The sequence below is a fragment of the Balaenoptera physalus genome (genome assembly GCF_965194825.1).
Source record: "Balaenoptera physalus genome assembly, chromosome: 11".
Lineage (NCBI taxonomy): Eukaryota > Metazoa > Chordata > Mammalia > Artiodactyla > Balaenopteridae > Balaenoptera > Balaenoptera physalus.
The window spans coordinates 19,912,350-19,932,607 of record NC_138896.1 but is presented as its reverse complement, the minus strand read 5'-3'; positions in this window follow the sequence as shown (position 1 = coordinate 19,932,607).

Here is a 20,258-nt window from a genome sequence, read left to right as displayed (position 1 = left end):
TCTTGTGAGGATTAAATGTAAAGTGCCTTGCTTGGTGCCTTAGTGCATAGTAAGCTCTCAACAAATATAAAATGCTCCTATTTTTTATTTTCCAACTTTATTTACATTTGAGTTTCTCTGTAGGGTGAATTCTTAGAAGTTGAATGGGTAGATCCAAGGGTGTTTATTTAAAATTGATAGATAATGTCAACTTGTTTCTGTGTTGGATAGTCTCTTTGTCCTCCAAATATACACTGCCTTTCACCACTCTGCTTGGTACCCCAGGAGGCTGACCTCCATGAAAACTCTTATCAGCCAGTGTCTTTGCCCACCAACTTCCAGTCAGGTTCCCTGTGAGAAACACTAGCACCAGATGGAAGGGCGGGAGAAGGGAGCTCCAGGCTTGTTTGGCAGTGGCTGCGTTCCTTTTCCAGAAGCCTGTTTGGCAACTCCTCCCCAGTGGCCACCGCTCCCTCCACGCTTCAGTAAAAGCTCCCTCCCCTTGCCGGTTCAGGCTTGGTGGCAGCCATCTCCTGCAGCTGCCTGTCCTTGGGTGCTTCGCCAACCCTGATACGTTCCCTCAACCCTTACATCTCTATAAATAATCTTTTCGTTAATCTTCCTTCAGTTACCCTCTTAACATGCCATCTGACTGGTACACTAGCCAATTTACACTCTCTCTAATAAGCTGAGAATACTTGTTTTCCCATACTTTTGGCAATACTGTCATGCCAAACGTTTTTTGAGGTTTTACTTAGCATTTACCCTTATTTCTTTATTTTTTCTGGGCACCGATGTTGTTATTTATCCTTTATCACAGATAGTTTTTCCTATTGAACTTCAGTTTCTTAAAGGCCATTGCATAAGTATGATCTCAGTCCCTTCAGGCTGCTATAACAAAATGCCATAGACTGGGTGGCTTATAAACAATAGAAATTTATTTCCTACAGTTCTGGAGGCTGGGAAGCCCAAGATCAAGTCCAATCAGCTGGCAGATTCTGTATCTGGTGAGAACCAGCTTCCTGGTTCATGTGTGTCCTCACGTGGTAGAAGGGGCAAGGGAGCCCTCTAGGGTCTCTCTCTCTTTTTTTAAAAAAAGTGAGGTATAGTTGATGTACAATATTATGTAAGTTTCAGGTGTACAACATAGTGATTCACAATTTTTAAAGGTTATACTCCATTTATAGTTATTATAAAATATTGGCTATATTCCCTCTGTTGTACTATATATTCTTTTAGCTTATTTATTTTATACATAGTAGTTTGTACCTCTTAATCCCTTACCTCTATCTTGCCCCTCCCCCCCCTTCATCTCCTCACTGGTAACCACTCGCTTGTTCTCTGTATCTGTGAGTCTGTTTCTATTTTGTTGTAGTCACTGTTAGTTTATTTTTTAAATTCCACATATAAGTGGTATCATACAGTATTTGTCTTGCTCTGACTTACTTCACTTACTATAATGCCCTCCAAATTCATCCATGTTGCTGCAAATGACAACATTTCATTCTTTTTTATGGCTGAGTAGTATTCCATTGTGTATATATACCACTTCTTCTTTATCCATTCATCTGTTCATGGACACTTAGTTTGCTTCCACATCTTGGCAATTGTAGATAATGCTGCTGTTAATGTTGGAGTGCGTGTATCTTTTTGAATTAGTGTTTTTGTTTTTTTTGGATAAATACCCAAGAGTGGAATTACTGAGTGATATGGTAGTTCTGTTTTGTTTTTTTTTTTTGAGGAACCTCCATACTGTTTTCCATACTTGCTGTACCAATGTACATTCCTACCAACAGTGTACGAGGGTTCCCTTTTCTCCACATCCTTGCCAACATTTGTTATTTTTGGTCTTTTTGATGGTAGCCATTCTGACAGGTGTGAGGTGCTATCACATTGTGGTTTAGATTTGCACTTCTCTGATGATTAGTGAGGTTGAGCATCTTTTCATGTGCCTGTTGGCCATCTGTATGTCTTCTTTGGAGAAATGTCTATTCAGGTCTTCGGCCCATTTTTTAATTGGTTTTTTGTTTTTTTTTTTAACTTTAAGTTGTATGAGCTGTTTATATATTTTGGATATTAACCTCTAGGGTCTCTTTTTTTAAAATTTCTTTTATAAGGGCACTAATCCCATTAATGAGGGCTCCACCCTCATGACTTAATCACCTCCCAAAGGCCCCCACCTCCAAATACCATCATGTTGGGGGTTAGGTTTCAACATATGAATTTGGGGGGGGTACAAACATTCAGTATATAGGAAGATAAATATTTATTTCCTCAATATTGTGTTAGTTAAGTTTTCAGAAGGCCAATTAAGAATATCACAAAAGTCAACCAAAATTATTTTAAGAATTATTGGAGACTCTTAATACTTTAAAATATTATATGCTATAAGGATTCGTTATAAATTCTGTTGGGTGTGATGATAACACTGTTGGCAGGTTAAAAAAAAGAAAAAGTCCTTATCTTTAGAGATATCCTCAAAACACTTATACGTGAGATGATATGATGTCTATCTAGATTTATTTTTTTAATTTTTATTTATTTATTTTTATTGGAGTATAATTGCTCCAGAATATTGTGTTAGTTTCTGCTGTACAGTGAAGTGGATCAGCTATATGTATACCTATATCCCCTCCCTCTTGGACCTCCCTCCCACCTCCCCACCCCCCTCCCACCTCCCCACCCCCCTCCTCCCCACAGATATCTAGATTTACTTTAAAATACTCCAGATAAATAAAAAATACAGTGTGAGGAATACATGGACCGAGACTGGGAAAATGTTGATAATTGTTGAAAGTAGGTGGTGTTTCATTATATCCACTTTTTTCCATTCTGTACCCATTTATTATCCCCACTCCTGTTTGTATGAAAATGTTCAAAATAAGTAAACAAATGGGAATTCCCTGGTGGTCCAGTGGTTAGGACTCTGCACTTTCACTGCTGGGGGCTGGGGTTCGATCCCTGGCCCAGGAACTAAAATGCAAGCTGTGTGGTGAGGCAAAAAAAAAAAAAAAAAGTAAACAAACAAGAAAAGCCCATAGCAACAACAAACAAACAAAAAGGTAACTAAAAAATTCAAATAGGGGAAAGAATGGCCAGCACAGTCCCCAGGAGAGGCTCTCTAGCCTGCCTCAGCCCCTGGCTCTCAGCATCCGCCGGACCAGCCCTGCTCAACCCAGGCGTGATAAAGGCGATCCTCATTTTCAGCACCCATGGTGCTGGGCTGCACCCTGCAGACCTACCAGCCCTGTACTTGCCCATCCTTGGGAAAGAGCCGAGAGTCAGCGACAGAGACATCAGTGGTTAATGGGTAGGGGGATCTCACACGGTGCTGGAGTGACACCCCAACTGTGTGTGGCAGACGGGGGGCAGGACATGGCAGTAGTCTTTGTTCCCGGGGGAAGGGAGAGGTTACCAGTTACAGGGGGAATTGACTTAGGGTTGGCTTACCAGTTACCGGGGAAACTAGCAGAGGGACATACCTCTCATTGCCCCTTTGATAAGCTATCAAGGTGTAGATGTTCTGATCTAAGATAAGAACAATCACTAGCTGGTGCCAGCGCAAGTATGTAGGAAGGTCAGTCATGTGAGTAGGGTGTAGGTGAAGCAGGCGCTGGTGGAGCAGGGAATGTACAGAGAGCGAAAGAACAGCCATCTTGGGTGGCCTAATCATACACATGGGAACTTTCCAAGTTCTACCAGCCCTGCAGTAAAGATACGCAACAGCAAATCATCAGGGAGACTTTCCATTTGGTACCTAAGAGAGATGAAAATGTTTGTAATTTCCTAGAAGGAGGATTATTAATTGTAGGATCTAATGACAAACTGACTTATAGACATTATATAACGTTATATTTTGTCTTCCATGTGGATTCTTCAGAGAGTGAACTTGGCATTTTAGATCTAATTCAAGTATTTTGGAAACTTCAGATAAGTGTCTGTGAACTGGTTTTAATTTTCCATGTAGACAAGGAATAGAAATGGTGATGGGAGTAATGATATTAGAGACCAATATGAATGAGATTATTACATAAATTGATGCACAAAATAAGCTGAAGATCTCTGAGCCTAGCATAGCAGGAGCTCCAAGCTGTACTGTATGTATCAGATGTAAAAAAAAAAAAAAAGATGAATCTTCCTGTGATCCAAGAAATGTCAGCGGTGGTGATATAAGTATAAAAGTGCCAAACCTGCCTTCTTTCAGATAAAAAATTTAAATGGTTACTCCCAGGTAAAATCCAGCGGGAAAAGTCATCTAAGTTTACCATTCACTTGTTCACCCAAAATAGGGGAGAGTCTTAGCTTTTGCTCTTGGATCGAAGCCAAGGTACTATATACAAGTTGTGCAAAATTAGTATGTGTAGTTCAATGTTGCTTTCCTTGCTCGGTGATTTTAAAGAAATTGAGTAGTTGCTGTATGATTTTTTTTTTTCCTTTTCTAAACTGCATTTCTATGCCCACCAAAGGCATGCTCTAGTATTGGCTACTGTAGTATTCAATATTTCAAAAAGTGTTTGAGACATTTCTTTAACTATCAACACCCAAAACGTTGGCGTTTGAATGGGTATCAAGTGCAGCATTCCTTAATTCTTTCTGCTATTTGTCACAATTGTTATTTAAAGAACCAAATACGTATTGCATGAAGACGTTGTACCCTTTTTCCCTTAGTTAAAATAAATGCCAAGGTACCTGGAAAAATAATTCAAGTGTACAATTCAGTAAGTCCATATCTCACTATGATCTGCATTCCATTAGGTATGACTATGAACATTTAATCAAAACTTTTCAGTTGTAATTTTATGTTCACATTGTATTTGAATACCTCCCAATATTTTTGAAAGAAATCTTTCAAACACACATATATGACCTGTCCACAGATTTCTCACGCTCTTTTTATTTTGAAAAATTTCAACTATACATGAAAATAGAAAGACTAGTACTGTGAAAGCCTGTATGCCCCCTACCCAGATTTAACAGCCATGTTTTTGATCTCTCTGCATATAGTTTTTTTTAACTGAACAATTTGCAATTCTTCGTGACACTTTTGCTCCTTCTATTTCTTCCCTTTCCTCCTGAGCTTTTAATTGTCCCTGCTCAGGACCCTTCACCAACTCTGCTTGCTGCTTGCCCCTTGAACCGGGCATTCTAAATGACTCAGCTCCATCCTTTGTCTTCAGTTAAGCACTAAAACATTTTGTCACTTATTAAAGGAATATCAGGCATCAGTAAGAAGATGGAGAAAATCTGCTTTGTGTGGGAGAACTCAAGAGAATGTTCTGGCCTTTGGGTGTTGACTGAAAAACCATACCCCGAAGCTATTCAGAGGAAGGAATGTAGGTAAAAAGCAAAAATGGTTTTGCATGTTAGAGGCTTAGGGAAAAGATTTGATGGCAAATAAGGCAGAATATCATCTTTCTCAATTATAAAGTTGTGGGATGTCATCTATCCATGGTAAAGACCTGTCTCCCCCATCTCCACACATAAAGTGGACAATTGCAAACCCCACTAACAGTACACATGGTAACCCCAAATACACACAGTGCACCCTGATCTCAGGTCTTAGTGCTTCACAGGGTTAATCAATCTGTTTCGCTTGAAAGGACTGCATCTAATCCTTTAAGTATTAGGGAATGGATTGCTAATCCATAAACAAAAGAGAAAAGCAAGTCCCTGTGCTACCTGAATGATAGGTAAATCTTCCATTCAGGAGTTCATTGCTATTAAGGAGACAACACCCGTGCTGAGAATTAAGCCTAAACTGAGGTAAGGTGGACCTTGAGATTAGGAGAGAAAAGGAACCAGTACACAGTGCTGATGTGTCAGGTAAAGAACAAGGAAGGAGGCAAGCTGAGTCCTTTAGTAAGTTGTGTGTGTGTGTGTGTTTAAATGGAATAAGAAAATTGGATGTTTAAATCAACAAAATGCAGAAGATAAATTAGTGTGTAAGATGGGCATTAATAAGCATATATTTTTACTATTGGGAAAAATAGTTTTAAAAAAAGGAACTAGTTTAAAGCAAGATAGTTCCGTTTTGGGTTTTCTTTTATTTACCAAATATGGTAAAACTGTAGCAGCTACAGATTTAACAGAAGTAAAACAGATGATGTTATTAGGAAGTCACAAATGCACTGGTTTTAGACTTTGTTGGCTTTTAAAAATAAAACAGTTGCCCTTTTTATTTTCCGTTCCATATTACATATTAAATACTCTCAAATATCTAAAGGACCCCAATCAGAATTTTTTAATAATAAAATAATCTTGATGTGGCTTCTTTCTTATGAATTTACTAAAATACTTAAGGAGAGGAGAAAGAATAGTTAAAAAGACATATCCTGTGATTGTAATCTACTTTTAATCTAACTAGAGACTAAATTAATTACTAATTTTTATGCCTGCTTTATTATAAAATGGTAGCCCAGTTGTAAACAACTTACTCTGATTTTATGTCAAAAGACTAGCACAGGTGAAAACTGAAAGTCTAGAGTTTAGTTAATAGTAGTGTATTATACCAATGTTGGTTTCTTATTTTGGCAGCTGCAATACAGTAACATAAAATGTTAACATTGGTGGAAACTGGCTGAGAGTAATATGGGAACTCTCTGTAAATAAAAGAGTAAAAGGAGTCTTTGTGACTCTTCTGTAAATATAAAATTATTCTAAAAGAAAAAGGTTATGATTTTTTAAAAAGCCTAGCACGTGATGATATTTATAACAATGGGTGTAAGGATGTAAGGATAATGGCTTGCTCAATATTATCCAGATGATTACTGTAATCATGAAAATTATACATAAAAAGCTTGTTAATTAATATTTTGGACTTTTCTAAGTAAAATCTACGTTTAAAAATTCAGCTCAGACTATCAGTTCTAAACAAGTAACCTATAAAGCACAATCAGACTAAGAACAGTTCTCTAATTTGGGGGATATTAGAATACCCAGAAATAGTCTTTCTTGAGACCAAAATAAGTTGGATGAGGCCATTTGAACAAAAGAAAGTTATTGTCTGCCAGTTTCTCCTGCATTTCTGGTAAATTTGGAAGGAAAAATAAAGAACTGCAAGGAATCAGATGTCCACATATATCTTCTTTTTCCATTTTTTTCTGATATTCAGATATTTCTGAAATCAGGGCAGTTGGTAAGATCTAAAAACCTAGGAGACAGAGCTCTTTTAATAAGTAATTTTGTAGAGCTCATTAAAGATATCACATGCATTCTTATTAAATAAACTAACTAACTAACCCAAAGAACCTGTGTCCGGTCCCACCACAGTCCTTGGCATTTAGTCTTACAGACCAGGCAGCTGGCAGACAGTAGCCCATGGACCCAATCTGGCCTGTTGTTGTTCTTTTTTTTCAAGCCCATGAATTAAGACTGGTTTTTACACTTTTGAATAATTGAAGAAAAAAAGACCAAAAGGAGAATATTTCATGACACATGAAATGAAATTCAACTTTTAGCATCTGTAAATAAAGTTTTATTAGAACACACCAATATCTCTATGGCTGCTTTTCTGTTATAAAGACAGAGCTGAGTAGTTGTGACAGAGACGATAAAATCTAGCATATATACTGGCCCTTTAGAAAAAAAGTTTGTCACTTCTATTATAGACAACTTCCGCCATACGCACACACCTCCCTCTTGGTTTTCAGAGCAGTGTTCTCATTTGACTTTCCAACTAACTGCCACTCTGGGATTTAAGCAGCCATACGACAGGCTTGGTCTGGTGAGGACAGGACAAGGAGCATGGTGGCTAGCTAGGAGGGGCCTGGCAGACACTAATAGGAAGGTAAGACGTCAAGTACTGGAAGAGCTAATATATGGCTGAAGAGGTCGGGCAGGTCCTGGTGATCTGATAGAAGGGTCCCATTTTAGGAAGTCAGCCGAGGAATTAGGAGACAGGAGTAGGAGACATGATATGAGTGGTCTAGGAAGAGCCTAGAAGGTCAGAGTTTGCAAGAGCTGCATGAACAAGCAGGGTGAAACCAAACCTACATTCTAATCTTGAGACAAAGGTCACTGCCCCATTTTACGCTGCTATCTGGGGTTGGATGGCATTAGGTCCAGAACTACTAATGACATTCAGAAGAAAATCAAGGACGTGAGGGGAACCCTACCTTCTCATAGATTTAACTCCTGTGATGGATGCTGAAGAAAAACCGTTTATCTTTCGACCACTAGACTTGCCTTGATACTGGTCTTCTTCCACTTACAATGGTGCTACGTCCTGATGAACCCATCGTAAGCTGAACATATCGTAAGTCAAAAATGCATTTAATACACCCAACTTACAGAACCTCATAGCTTAGCCTGGCCCACCTTAAACATGCTCAGACACTTACATTAGCCTACAGTTGGGCAAAATCATCTAACACAAAGCCTAGTTCATAATAAAGTGTTGGATATCTCATGTTATTTATTGAATACTGTACTGAAAGTGAGAAACAGAATTGTTTACCCTCGTGCTTGAGTGGCTGACTGGGAGCCGCGGCTCGCCGGCCGCTGCCCAGCATCACAAGAAAGTATCATACTGTTTATCACTTGCCCAGAAAAAGATCAAAATTCAAAATTTGAAAGACGGCTTCCACTGAATGCATATCACTTTCACACCATTGTGAAGTTGAAAAATAAGTCAAACCATCGTAAGTTGGAGATCATCTGTATACAGTTCCACAAAGTATTGATTACAAGCTTTCTTTACTTTTATATCTTTACCTTGGGGCAGAAGCTTGTGCTTGTTTCATGACTAGGCCATATATCTAGTTCCATTATCAAAGTGAAAAGCTATCTTACCCATCTCCCAAGCAAGAAAATCTCCCTCATATGTCACTAGAAGTCCCCAGTGCCTACATTCATCCCAATTCCCATCTGGCTCTACAGGAAGTATATACTGTAATGAACAATAGTTGGGTGATGAAAAGTGACAAAAAGAGGGAAGTCATTAAGTTGTGCTGATTCAATCATTTAATAGCCAGGAATAAAAATAGATAATTGTTTTGATTTGATAAATCAAGTATAGTAGAATAAGTATGTTTTAAAATGTAAAGATAAATACTAAAAAGAGCAGAAAGAAGGAAGAAGTGGTAATAATTTCATCAGTGCTGATAATATGGGGTCAATTGGTCCTGTCTAAGGAATAGAAGATTAACTGTATTACATAAATTTACATTTATAAAGAACCATTACATTAGGAGTTTGGGATTAACATATTTACACTACTATATATAAAGTAGTTAACCAACAACGACCTACTGTATAGAACAGGGAACTATACTCAATATTTTCTAATAACCTATAAGGGAAAAGAATCTGAAAAAATATATATATATCTATATATATATATAGAGAGAGAGAGAGAGAGAGATAGATATAGATATAGATATCTGAATCACTTTGCTGTGCACCTGAAACTAACACAACATTGTAAATCAGCTATACTTCAATAAAAAAATAACTTTTTTAAAAAAGTAACTGCTGGGGTAAAAATGCAAATATGTATTTCCTTATAACCCACACCCATACCCACAGAAGAAAATACAGTCTGAATATTGAAAGATTTAAACAGTAACAAAACAAAACACCACAAACAAACAAAAAACAACCAATCCAGAAAACGTTTTACAAAATGTGATGCAGTTAAGACCAAACGTATATGTATATGAGCTTAATTAACTCTGACAGGCACTGTTGCCTACCCAACAGCCATCGCCCTGCCTTTTCCCTGTTTTTCTGTACCCTGCTTTTGTTTGGAGCATGTACCCAGCCCTATGGGATGAGTCACTATTGGCTAAGCTGGGCATGGGTATTCTGTCCTTTTGTCAGCATCCCTTACATCTAAGAGCAGCCAGGAGTTGACTGAAGGAAAATGTACAACCTAAAAGTTTCAAGTTATGTTTTAATCGGGGACCTTACTGAAGACTATATAGCCCAGGAGACAGCCTCTCAGATAGCTCTGAGAAACTGTTCCAAAGAGGGAAGGGAGGAACCAGGGTATACAGGACTTTTTGTTGGGAAACAAACCCCCCCCACACACACAGCCCTGCCCAGAAAAAAAAAACCCATGTCATCAGACATCAAAAGATTACTGCTAATCACAAAAAAACAGATCTCAAGTTAATGATTTTAGTGCTTGTCTGTGTATGGGAAGATGCAAGAGTCTGGACTCATTGAAATTATTCCTTAGACGTGTATCTTAACTATCTAGGGCCAGTATCCTGTTTTTCTCCATCCTGAATTCTCCTCAGGGTGCACCATTGGGGTGACTGCAGTGGCTGATGGCTTGATTACAGGCAACATTCGTTGTTTACTGGAATGGCAGGCAATTTTTCTTTTTTTTAATACACTGGTATATGACCCGTTTTTATGGCCAATGAGACTTGAGGGGACATCTACTGCAGGGCACCGGGAAATATAGTTTTTTCCCCTGATAAGAGTAGCCCCAGGAGGATAAAACCTTTTACCCTGACTACCCTTTGTTTTCTGCCTTTGAATGTGCCTATGATGTTAGGAGCTGTGGGAGCCATCTTGTGTTCATGAATCAACAAGAATAAGGGCTGGCAGAGCAGAGGGAAGGAGCCTGAGATCTGATGACTTTGCTGAATGAAGGCCAGCTACCGAGTTGCAGAGTGACTCATATCTTTCCTTGCAACTTTCATTTCTGTCTTCAGGCCTATAGTACAAGGAGGTCATGATTAATCTTGCTTAGCAAAATATTCCCCTCCAAAGCTTTTAACCATTTGCCTTTGCAGACGTTTAGGTATTTCACTTGCAGCAGAGAAGAGTTGACTTTGTACTAAAAATCTTCCTAGCAGAGAATCTTCCCAGCTTCGGATTACATAACTGACCTTTAACTTGTGGCATAGAATTCCAGAACACTGGAAATGGCAATGCAATAATGGAAAATGATTCAGAAGGAGCTTCTTGAGGTCACACACTTGGGTTACATAAACTGCTTCAAACAGCCTTTAATTCTTTATTCTTATACATGCTTAAGCTCCTATTAGTTATTGGGTATTACTACTGCTTGGTATCTTTTACTGATTTCAACAATGACCTCTTTTTAGCTAAATCCATTATTCTTCTCCGGTTCTTCATTTTCTTGACCTCTCTATTGCATTTTTAGAAAACAATTACTGCTACCCTCAAATGCTCTCTTCCTTGACTTCCGTTCTATTTGCTAGCAGTTTCTTCTCTTTTTATTGCCTTTGATTCCTCACGCCACCCCTTCACGGTATATTCCCTTTCCCCGGTCCTTTGCTCCCTACGCTCTTTATTCTTTCACTCAAGGTCACATCATCTTCCCTACAGCCATTACCTCTGTGCTAACAAAGGCCTGTGCTACTTTCTCACTTAAATTGTAGTCCCCCACTGCTTCTTGCTATTTACTCTTGGATATTGCACTGGTACTGCAATTTGAACGTATATCCCTTCTCAAACTGGCTCCTTTTTCCATTTTCCTGCCTGTGGTCATGGCACGGTCATTTTCTTAGTAACTGCTGTTGTTTGGTAGAAACGAAAGAAATTTAAGTTGGCTCAAACAGCAGAAATTTATTTTTTTACAGCTCTGGAGGCTAGGAGTCCAAGATTAAGGCATTGACAAGTTTAGGCCTCTCTCCTTGGCTTGTTGATGGCTGCCTTCTTGCTGTGTCTTCATATGATCTTTTCTCTATCCACACACATCCCTCATGTCTCTCCCTCTCTTTTTTTTTTTCTTTTTTTTGTCTCTCCCTCTTTTTATAAGGACACCAGTCATATTGGATTAGTGCTCACCCTAATGACCTCATTTAACCTTAATTACATCTTTAGAGGCTTTATCTCCTGATGCAGTCACACTCTGAGGTATGCTGGGAGTTCGGGGGGGGGGGGGGTTGCATAATTTCATCCATTATAGTCACCCAGGCCATAAAACTTTGTTCTCCTCTTTACTTATCTCCATTATCTTCTATCCAGACATTTAGTCTTCTAGACTTTTCCTATTGTGTCTAAATCTATTTCTTTACCACCATTGCCAGTGCCATTCTCAGACCTTAATCAATTCTAAATTTCATTGCCTAGTCTTTATAAGGCCCTCTATAATGACTCACCTAATCTTTTCTTTTGGTATTTTTGTCAAAGCCATTCATGTTTGTAAGAAATATAAATGCTAATAATCAAAAGGAACAGTCCTCTGCCCTAATCCCAGGCCCATCGCCCAGATGTAGCCTCCATGTAGAGCTAAATACTGTGCCAGGAGTACATTTTTTCCTTAAGATCCACTGTTCTTAGAGACTAGAAGCAAGATAGTTTGTGACACATATGCGTTCCAAAAACTAGAATAGATTTTTACTGAATAGTGGTATAACTGATGGTATGTTTCCTAAAGGTCCAAATGTAATTTTAAAAATGGAAAAGGAGAAAAAAAGACCCACTGTTAACAATCCCTGGGCCATCTGAAATAAACTGCTCTTAACAACCATACAAATACTTCCTATTTTCTGTCACTCCACCAGTTGCTCAAAAATCTTGCCACATTTAGTTCATTTCATAGTTGGACATTTTCTAATTAGTTTTAGAGCTTCTAATTATTATTTTTTTCCTTACTGAAAGGTATATTAGTTTCCTAGGGCTGCCATAACAAATTACCACAAACTAGATGGCTTAAAACAATACACATTTATTCTCTCATAGTTCTGGAAGCCTGAAATCAAGGTGTTGGGAAGGGCATGCTCTCTCGGGGCTCTAGGGAAGAAGCCTTTCTTGCTTCTTTCTAGCTTCTGTGGAACCAGCAATCTTTGACATTCCTTGACTTGTAGTTTCATTATTCAGCTTCTGCCTCCATCTTCGCATGGCCTTCTTCCTTGTGATTCTGTGTATGTCTCCTCTTCTTCTTGTAAGGACACCAATCATTGGATTTAGGGACCACCCTAAATCCAGGATGTTTTCATCTTGAGATCCTTAACTAATTACATCTGCAAAATCCCTATGTCCAAATAAGGTCACAATTTTTTTTTTTAAGGGTGTTGTTTTTCACTTTGTTTCACGAAAAGAAATATTTACCAGGTTACCAAGAAAATGCATAAGGCAACAATAAGTACCAGAAAAAAAAAGACAGACTGTGCATTTGAGTTCAGCTAAATCATAGTATCTAGCGTGTTGACTGGTACAACTTCCAGATTTGCAATGTGTTCTTTTTTTTTTTTTAAAGAGGGCTTGAGTTTTAGCTCAGTTTTTTGTTTTTTATTTTTTTTTTAATTAATTTATTAATTTATTTATTTTTGGCTGTGCTGGGTCTTCGTTTCTGTGCGAGGGCTTTCTCTAGTTGCGGCGAGCGGAGGCCGCTCTTCATCGCAGCACGCGGGCCTCTCACTGTCGCGGCCTCTCTTGTTGCGTAGCACAAGCTCCAGACGCGCAGGCTCAGTAGTTGTGGCTCACGGGCCCAGCTGCTCCGCGGCATGTGGGATCTTCCCAGACCAGGGCTCAAATCCTTGTCCTCTGCACTAGCAGGCAGATTCTCAACCACTGCACCACCAGGGAAGCCCGCAATGTATTCTTGATTGAGGATCCAGATTCCAGTCTTCTTTTTCTCCATTAACTCTCATTTTTTAGGGTTAGATCTGTATTCCCTTACAGATTTTCTTTTCTTTCCACAAAGGGACAAAAATTCAGGTCAAAAACTGTGGTCACATCCCGGGCTTGAGAAAATAATTGGTAGTTAAATAATGAAAGCGGTTATTCCTCCCCTACACATTCCCAAAAGAGAACATGAGGGCTGGATAATTATACATTGGCTTTTTGACCATCAACCCCCAACAGGATTTTTCCATCCTACCATTAAAGTGCTGATTTCTCAACACTGTCCTGTCGTGTTGTTGGACTGCTCTGGTTAGAAAGCTCTGGATGTTAGGAGGTTCTTCCCAACATTAAGAAAGAATCTGGAGTGAATGTTCTTGTCTTCTGCTGAACTTAAAGCTTCTGTTTGGAGTAACATAAACCAAGACTAGTTTCCCTTTCATGCAACAGCCCTTCATGTGTTTGAAGATGGCTACTGTGCTGCCGCTGAGCCATCCTCCCATCAACTAAGAAATGCCCCAGTTCTTTCAATCATTCTTTGAATAACTTGATTTCTAGTACTTTACCCAGCTTATCTGTGCCTTCTAGACAGTGCAGTTCTTCAATATGCCTACATGTGTACCTAAAACTAAACACAGTACCCCAAAGGTGACATCCTGTCCTGCCCAGAGAGATGTGGTTACTTCCCATCAGCCATGCAGTGTTTCTTTTAATGCAAACTAAGTTTGGGGACTATTTTAAAGTATCTGCATCCACTGTTGTACCAAGCTTGTGATGAACTAAAGTCTTTATCTTTTATTTTAAGACTTAATACCATTCTGAGTCTTTAATTGCACTTATGCAATTGATTTTAAAAAAAAACTAAATATGAGATTTTACATTTATTCCTATTAAATATATCTTGAAGCTTCCAGCCCATGGAGGCCATGTTGATACTCTCATGAGCTCTGAGGGCCAGAAGGTCACATTTTGAGGTTCCATGTGGACATGAAGTTTCAGGGGACACTATTCAACCCACTATAAGGGAAAAATATGACTTGCTCCGTATATCATTAATGTTTTTCCCACCCTAACTACTTTGAAGAAAGAGGGAATTATGGTCTAAAATGAACCCAGGAGCTCAAACAATGTCATCACTGCCTTGTTTCTTTCTCTCCAACACTATGGCTTTGTTTTCCTCTATGTTGGCTTCATTCTCAAGCAAGCTTACCTCATGTGCCAGCAAAGATAGGTTCTAGCATCTCTCTAGGCTCATCCTCTTCATAGATGATGATCCAAGAAAAAATACAAATGACTTTCCCGATAGTTCCAGCAAAATACCTAAGGAAGTCTCAGATAGACCTTGTTTGGCTCATCTCTGAACCAATCACTGTGGTCAGGGGAATGAACAAAGCTTACTCGGCCTAACCTGGGTCACATGCCCACCCCTAGTATGAGAGGTGGAATGACCCTACCTAAACTACAGGGAATAAGAATGGGGAAGGATGGTGCCCTAAGAGATCCTTGGTAGATGAAAATCACATTATTCCTTGCAAAGCTGAAAATAGCTTTGTCAATAGCTTGATTGATAGTTTAACTGTACATGAAAAAGTTCAAAAGTACAGAAAAATTGAAAGCATTTTATGTGAACACCCATATGTCTATCACCTAGATTCTACAATTGTTATATTTACATTATCAAATATCTATCCATCATTCATCCCTCTATTCATCTATTGATCCATCTTATTAGGCATTTCAAAATCAGTTTCAGACATTACTACACTTTACTCCCAAACACTTTGGCATGCATATCATTACCTAGAGTTCAATATTTGTTTATAATTTTTTAATTTGAGTTAAAATTTGTATACAACAAAAGGCAAAAATTTTAAGGGTACCATTCAATGAGTTTTGACACTGCAACCCAAATCCATATCAAGATACAGAACATGATGTTCCTTCATGTCCCTTTCCAGTAAACCCCTGTACCTACCCCTCGCAGAGACAACCATTATTCTGGGTTTTTTTTTCAATCATAGGTTAATTATGCCTGTTTTAGGACTTCATGTAGATGGATTCATACAGTATTCATTCTTTGTAAGAATTATTTTATTCCACATAATGTTTTTGATGTTCATCTACATCGTAGTCTGTATCTATTCCACTGTATGAATGAATATACCACAGTTTATCCATTCCCCTATCGATAGACGCAGGGGGGCTGTTTCCAATTTTCGGCTATTATAAATAAAGCTGTTATACACAATCTTGTACACATGTTTTTGTGGGCATAGTTTTCAACTTTCTTGGACAGACACTTAGGAGTGGAATTGTTGAGTCATAGAATAGCTGTAGGTTTCATTTTATAAGGACCTGCCAGATCTTTATGCAAAGGAGTCGTACTGTTTTATAGTCTACCAACAATATATGAGAGTTCTAGTTGCTCCACAATCCTTGCCAACATTTGTTGTTGTCAGTCTTTTCAATTTCAGCCATATTGATGAATATGTTTTGATGTTTCATTTTGATTTTAGTATTCATTCCCTAATGTCTAATGATTTTGAGCACTTTTTCATGTGCAATTCATGTATTTTCTTTTAGGTAGTGTCTAAGCAGATCTTTGTTCATTTAAAAACTTGGATTATCTTTTTATGAATTGTAGGGGTTCTTTTATATTCTGGATTCTACACCTTTGTCAAATATGTGTTTTGGAAATATTTTTTCCCAATCTGTGGCTTGACTATTCATTTTCATTTTTTCTTTTATTTGTTTATTTATTTTTGGCTGCGTTGTGTCTTCGTTGCTGCGCACAGGCTTTCTCTAGTTGCGGTGAATGGGGGCTTCTCTTCATTGTGGTGTGCGGGCTGCTCATTGCGGTGGCTTCTCTTGTTGTGGAACATGGGCTCTAGGCACACGGGCTTCAGTAGTTGTGGCACGCGGGTTCAGTAGTTGTGGCGCGCGGGCTTAGTTGCTCTGCGGCATGTGGGATCTTCCTGGACCAGGGCTCGAACCCGTGTCCCCTGGATTGGCAGGCAGATTCTTAACCACTGCGCCACCAGGGAAGTCCTCTTCATTTTCTTAACAGCATCTTTTTGATGAGCAGAAGTTTGAAAATTTGATGAATTTATCAATTCTTTCTTTTATGGTTTTTGCTGTCAGCATCCTTCCTACTCCCAAGTCATGAAGATATTCTCCTGTGTTTTCTTCTACGTTTTTATTTTAGTTATTACATTTAGGTCAAGAATTCATCTCAATTTTTGTGTGTGGTTTGATGGGGGTGGTCAAGAATCTTTTTCCTCCCATATGAATATCCAGTCATTTTAGCAACATTTAAAAAAAGATTCTGTTGTTTTTCTGACGTCTGATAATTGCATATAGCCTGTTGCCAGTCTGATTTTTTTTTTTCTTTGAAGCTGACCTATTTTCACTCATCTCTGAGTGCTTTCTGGATCTTCTCTTTTCCTTAGTACATCTAATATTATCTTGCTTATCTTTCAGTATACCCTTTGAATCTGAAGATTCATGGCTATCTTAGCTTTGGCATATTTTCTTCAATGATTTCTATAACGTCTTCTATTGTTGCACTTTCTTTGAGCTTTCTTTCTGGAATTCCTATTGTTTAGATCTTGGACCTGGATTGGACCTCTAGGTCTTTTATATTTTCCCTTTATTTTTGGTCTTTTTCTGTTTTCTAATGTCATATTACCACCTTTCTAGAAAAAATTTCAGTTTGGCAAGCATATTTTTAATTTCCAAGTGGCCGTTCTTGACTTTCTTGTTTTCCAAGTGTCTCTTATTTATAGCACCCTGTTTTTTACATTAGGTGTTCACTATCTTATAGAATACCTCTGAGAATATTAATTAGAGGTTTGAAAAAATCTTTTTCTGTTACCCAAGTTGGTTCTTGTGAGGTCAGCTTTTATTTTTGCTTCTTCTGTTTTTTGGGTTTTTTTTCTTTTCTGTTTTATGTAGCTGATTTCCCTTGTGTGTCCAGTGATGTGAGGGTGCTTTTTTTAACATTTGAAAAAGAGGAAATAGGCTGATTTTTTTCTAGATTTGTTTCTTCAACTGTTACGTATCAGGCTGTTTTCTGCTAGTTAATTTCCCGGAAAAACAGAAGAGATTGACAGAAAATTCTGTGTTCATGAGCAGAGCTTGCTAAACAGGGAGGCTTCTAGTTACAAGGAAAGGCTAGGGAGCCAGAGAGAGGAGGGCTTACCTGGACGGCTACCACTCACCTTAGCATTAGTTCATCAGTATTTAATTAAAGTTATTGTCTGCTTATTGTCCTGTTCCCATTACTCTTAGCTTTTATGGCTTTATTCATTTAAAGAATTCTTTACTGCTCTTTTAAATTGTGTATTGTAAGGGAGGGGAGACAAAAGTTTTTGCTTAGGCTGCTGTTTTGAACCAGATCTTCTATCTTTTAAAAATTATTTCCTGCTCTTTCTAAATGGGCATCTTCCACTATATTTAGGTTGTTATGTTTACTGTCTCATGGATATACCAGACTAGTAGCTACCTTCTTGCCCTCAGTTGTTGTGTTTCTTTTCCAGATATTTCCTTCTTCTCTTCGCCCTCTTCTTCTACCTAAGCCTAATGAAATTTTTCCCAACTTTTGAAGCTAACTTGAGCACACTTCCTCCATGAATCCCATCTGTTTAATCCAGCTTTCATTGACATCCCTTTCATCTTACTACTATCCAACTCAGTACCTGTAATTCACAATTCAGCTCTTTTTTTAAAAAATATTTATTTATTTATTTGGCCACGCCAGGTCTTAGTTGCGGCACGCAGGATCTTCATTGTGGCATGTGGGATCTAGTTCCCTGGCCAGGGATCGAACCCGGGCCCCCTGCATTCGGAGTGTGGAGTCTTAACCACTGGACCACCAGGGAAGTCCCCACAATTCAGCTCTTAATTATACAGGCTAGTATTGCTCATTCTTGTTTCAGATGTTTATTATTATGTTGGTAACTATTAAAAACTCTTTGGGAACAGGTATTTATTTTTTCTCTGTCCTTCAAAACACGTAGCATAGTATGCATGTGTAGTAGATATTCAGTAAGTATTTGTAATAACTTCCCTACTATTTGCAAGAAAGGAGGCAGACGACAGCTTTCTTTTTTCTTTCTTTCTGGAAACAGTAGGAGACCTGTCTTTGAATTGGAAGCTGAACTGGGGACACTCCATTCCGGGCAGAAGAAATGCTTATTCTTATCCACTAAGGAAAAAAACAAGTTACATAACATAAATGTTTGCTGAAAGCAATGGAGATAGAATGATCCACCAGAGTTGAATCAACAGAGGCAAGAGTGGTTTGGAAAAAAAACAAAGTAACAAAATGTGATTTAAAAATACATTTTACAGTCTAGAATTCCACAACATTTCTAACAGTGGGTTCTCACAACATTGCTTAACAGTGTCATTTTCAATTAAAAAGGAAAGAGGTCTAGTGGTGGAACAAGAGCGAGAGGATTAGTTGTAAGTGCTGTTCACCAAATATATCAGCTTCACCAACCTTCTGGGCACATGGTAGGTTTGTACTACCTTGATCCCATGAAGTTAGGGGTAGCCACGTAACTTGCTTTGGCCAAAGAAATGAGAGTGGGAGTGATGTCGCTTCCAGGTGGAAGCTTTACAAGCCAGTGAGGGATTTGCCATATTCCTGTTTTCTGCTTCAGTGGTCATGGAAGCATGTGATGTTCCATAATTCTGAATTCTTTTTTTTTTTTCCTTTAATTTTTTAAATTTATTATTTATTTATTATTTTTATTTTTGGCTTTGTTGGGTCTTTGTTTCTGTGCGAGGGCTTTCTCCAGTTGCGGCGAGTGGGGGCCACTCTTCATCGTGGTGTGCGGGCCTCTCACTATCGCGGCCTCTCTTGTTGCGGAGCAGAGGCTCCAGACGCGCAGGCTCAGCAGTTGTGGCTCACAGGCCCAGTTGCTCCGCGGCATGTGGGATCCTCCCAGACCAGGGCTCGAACCCGTGTCCCCTGCATTGGCAGGCAGATTCTCAACCACTGCGCCACCAGGGAAGCCCAATTCTGAATTCTTAAAAGTCCATAATGAATAGTCTCTCTGAAGACCTGTGATGGAAACATAGTGGGACGGATAAACCTTTGTTGTTTAAAGCCACTGAGTATAAATTATTGCTGTCCAGGGTCAAGCAAATTACAACCTGCAGGCCAGCTGTTTTGGTAAAATTTTATTGGAACACAGTGATGCACATTTGTTTATGTATTGTCTATGGCTGCTTTCATGTTACAGCTGAGTTGAATAGTTGCAACAGAGACTGTGTGGCCTTCAAGTCAAAAATATTTACTATTACTCTTTAAGAAAAAGTTTGCTGACCTCTGACCTAGGCTGTCTTGCCTGTGATAGAACTAGAGGTCTTTGATACGTGCCCTTATGCGGCCACTATCTGTTTTGTGCACAACGCAAATGATGTTTATAATAGCCAGCCTCCAAGATAGCCCGGATGATCCCCATCTCTTGGTGTTCACACCCTCGTGCATTTCCTTCTCACACTGAATAAGGGCTGACTTGTATGACCAATGTGGAAGTGATGCAGTGTAGCTTCCAAGCCTATGTCATGAAAGACACTGTCACCTCCATCTCCCCCTCTCTGAGATCACTCTGGAGGAGGCCAGCTACCACCATGTTCTGAGGACACTCAAGAAGCCCTATGGAGAAGCCCATGTGGTAAGAAACTGTGGCCTTCTACCAAGTCATGTGAGTCAAGCCTTCAGA